Source organism: Nannospalax galili, unplaced genomic scaffold (genome assembly GCF_000622305.1).
Source record: "Nannospalax galili isolate Female #2095 unplaced genomic scaffold, S.galili_v1.0 scaffold1364, whole genome shotgun sequence".
In the NCBI taxonomy this organism is placed as follows: Eukaryota; Metazoa; Chordata; class Mammalia; order Rodentia; family Spalacidae; genus Nannospalax; species Nannospalax galili.
In genome coordinates, this window is record NW_008350758.1 from 186,000 (window position 1) to 190,067 (window position 4,068).

Here is a 4,068-nt window from a genome sequence, read left to right on the forward strand (position 1 = left end):
TATGAAATTTTTAAAAAATCTTTCCTGTCTTAAGGTGTTCTATCAGGAATTGCGTCACAGTGATGCAAAAGTGATTAACGCACTGGATATTTTCAAGTCTCTCACTCAGTTCACTAACTAGCAGTCACTGACTCCTAGACCAGCCATTAAGATCGTTTTCATTGAGAGAACAGCCCTTTGGATTTTACCGGAGCGCGTCACAGTGATGCAAAAGTGATTAACGCACTGGATATTTTTAAGTCTCTCACTCAGTTCACTAACTAGCAGTCACTGACTTCTAGACCAGCCATTAAGATCGTTTTCATTGAGAGAACAGCCCTTTGGATTTTACCGGAGGAACGCCCCACTGGACAAGCTCTCCACCTTGCTGAACTTCCATGTCCACAGGGCTTAGAGACGCCAAGCGCAAATTTCTCAGGCTTTCCCGACGTCCTCACTGACAGGTACTCCACCTCTCAGGCTTTCCCGACGTCCTCACTGACAGGTACTCCACCTCTCAGGCTTTCCCGACGTCCTCACTGACAGGTACTCCACCTCTCAGGCTTTCCCGACGTCCTCACTGACAGGTACTCCACCTCTCAGGCTTTCCCGACGTCCTCACTGACAGGTACTCCACCTCTCAGGCTTTCCCGACGTCCTCACTGACAGGTACTCCACCTCTCAGGCTTTCCCGACGTCCTCACTGACAGGTACTCCACCTCTCAGGCTTTCCCGACGTCCTCACTGACAGGTACTCCACCTCTCAGGCTTTCCCGACGTCCTCACTGACAGGTACTCCACCTCTCAGGCTTTCCCGACGTCCTCACTGACAGGTACTCCACCTCTCAGGCTTTCCCGACGTCCTCACTGACAGGTACTCCACCTCTCAGGCTTTCCCGACGTCCTCACTGACAGGTACTCCACCTCTCAGGCTTTCCCGACGTCCTCACTGACAGGTACTCCACCTCTCAGGCTTTCCCGACGTCCTCACTGACAGGTACTCCACCTCTCAGGCTTTCCCGACGTCCTCACTGACAGGTACTCCACCTCTCAGGCTTTCCCGACGTCCTCACTGACAGGTACTCCACCTCTCAGGCTTTCCCGACGTCCTCACTGACAGGTACTCCACCTCTCAGGCTTTCCCGACGTCCTCACTGACAGGTACTCCACCTCTCAGGCTTTCCCGACGTCCTCACTGACAGGTACTCCACCTCTCAGGCTTTCCCGACGTCCTCACTGACAGGTACTCCACCTCTCAGGCTTTCCCGACGTCCTCACTGACAGGTACTCCACCTCTCAGGCTTTCCCGACGTCCTCACTGACAGGTACTCCACCTCTCAGGCTTTCCCGACGTCCTCACTGACAGGTACTCCACCTCTCAGGCTTTCCCGACGTCCTCACTGACAGGTACTCCACCTCTCAGGCTTTCCCGACGTCCTCACTGACAGGTACTCCACCTCTCAGGCTTTCCCGACGTCCTCAGAGCAGGTGTAGACAGCTGTGTGGAGGGAATCCTGGATGCCTGGATGCACAGTGCTTTCTGTGGAACACCCTAATCTTTGGAGAATAACTTCCTCACCCACCATCTTTCTGGGGGAGAGGAAGGGGCCTTGAAACATGGTATTCCGATGGTGGGAGGGAGGAGACTATGGAGCCCACAATTTCAGCTAACATGTCCCAAATGAATTCTCCTGAGTGGTTCAGCTTTGTGTCACAACCACCTCCAGCATCTCTGTCCTTGTGTTGGATGTGAACATTCTGCCAGAAACCTTCATATTCCCCTGACTTCCAGGTATTTGGTCAAAGGTTTTATGACTGATGTTAGGCTTTCAAATTATTAATGAGTTCACAGTGGTTTTTGTTGTTTACTTAATTGTGTGTGTGTGTGTGTGTGTGTGTGTGTGTACATGTACTCCCACATGTGGGTATCTGTATGTGAATACAGGTGCCCACAGAGTCCAGAAGTATCTGATCTTCCCAGAGTTAGAGTTACAGGATGTTGTAAGTCACCAAGGTGCTGTTGGGAACTGAACTTGTAGTCTCTGGAACAACATGCCCTATCAACAACTGAGCCATGTCTCCAGCCCAGTGATACTATAGATTTATGGCCTTGATACTCCTCGCTTTAACCAAGTGTATAGAATGAGACAGAGGCTGTGTGTGGTGTACAACAGGTGCTAGACCACAGTGTTATCATGGAGCTGACCTCTTACAAGCTAGCTGGTTATCTTGACCTTCAAATCCCTGATCTCTTGTTAAGTAGAAATAAAACAAGAGAAATTGTACAAAACTCTTTCACATATTTTGCATTTACACAGAACTACTCCTGGGTATTCACATATTCTTTTACATTTTTAGGTCAGTATTGGCTTAAAATAACTAATAAGCAAAATTTACTTGGATATGACTTTCTCTCTATAATGAGTGTGTTTAGGTTTTGACATTCCATGTACACAGTGCACGCTGCTTACATTCCCCTCAGCCCTCCATGTTTCCCTCCAAATCCTGTCACTTTCTCTTCTTCCTTACAATCTTTCCCATATTAATGATTTTTTCCTTTTGTTCTGTGCCCCACTGAGTTTAACCATGGCACTCTGAGTGATCATGGGTTTAGATCTATTGATTAGAGCCTAGTGGGTTCACCAGGTGATCGCACCTGGACACTACACCTCCCCTTCTCTCAGAATCCGTCAGTTAGGGGAGTAGAGGCATCAACAGTCTAACCCAACTGTGAGCTCTGACTTGATAATTTTTATAATACACCTGCTCAGGTTTCTATTTTACTTTGAGACTCCACTGTCAGGATTCTGTAAGGCGGAGGTGAGGCCAGCACAATCCACCCACGCAGAGCACCTTTTGCTTCGGTCAACTCTACACTGAGCTCTGAGTGTCTGTAACCAGGTCTCCTCTCCAGGGGGAAGGAGAGGGAACCCCTGCCCTGGGCCAAGGCCAGTCCACAGTGATACTTGAGGATCCTGCGCACAGGTGTCACTGCAGATCTCCTCGTGATGTTCCTCCGTTTCCCAACCTCTCCCTCCATCCCATTCTGGGCACCATCTCGTGTTCAGAGCAGGAAAGGCCCCTCCATCTTAACCTTTCTACCCCGTGAGGTGACCACAGCAACGCGATGAGCAAAAGAAAAGGTGGAGGAGGTGGGACAGGAAATGGCTGTGGTTGGTGAGGGGAGGAGGTGTCACAGAGACAGAGACATCAAAAAGCACCTTACTCATGCAATAAGAGAAGGTTCTGGGAGATGAGCTGACATTATTCCTAGACCACATTTTTTTTTTTTCCCCTGGGGAACTGCTGTGGAAAATCATCTTATGGTCTCTTTCCCATTAAACTTTGGGTGAGATAGCAAAAATATTTGTAGGCATGTGAGGGAGTGTGAGAACTGAAGAAAAAAAAAATGTCAATTATACAGCAGAAGGAGGAAATGGGAAAGGAACAGAAATTGCTGAGAAAGCAACCACAGTGGATTGAACTCTGGATAATGTTACTAAGGAACAATGTAGCCTCTTACAAACACCTGTCTGGATTTTTATCAGATTTGGAAGTTTATGCTCCCCTCATTCCGACTGCTGAAGGCTACGCTTTTGTGGGATCCTTCCGTGTAGACTTTCTTAGATGGAAAGGCAAGAGGAAAGTTTGGAAGACCCATGTGAAGGACTGAGGCTGGCCAGGACCTGTCTCAGCACCACCTGCTTCCATGGTGATTCTGGGCCAGGTTAATAAATTGCATGGATGAACAGGGGACTCAAACTCATTGCATTAGCAAGATTTCTGATGGCATTGCCACTCTGGCTCACTAAGCTCCCTCCACATTACGTTTGTTTTCTGTGTTGGGTTCAAAACTCAAGCTCTTCTTGCTTGTCTCTGCATGCAACTCCCCAGGGCTAGTTCCTCTGGGTTTATAAAACGTGTAGATGTCTCAGATAAGACATGAATAGTGCAGAGGTCTGGAGGGACAGGCAGCTATGACTCTGCTGTATATGTGGACTGGTTTCACAATATTTGAAAGGCGGCTTTGGTAAGTTTAAAAGTACACAGGACCCCCAGAGCAATCACTAAATGAAAACAAAGAGTTGT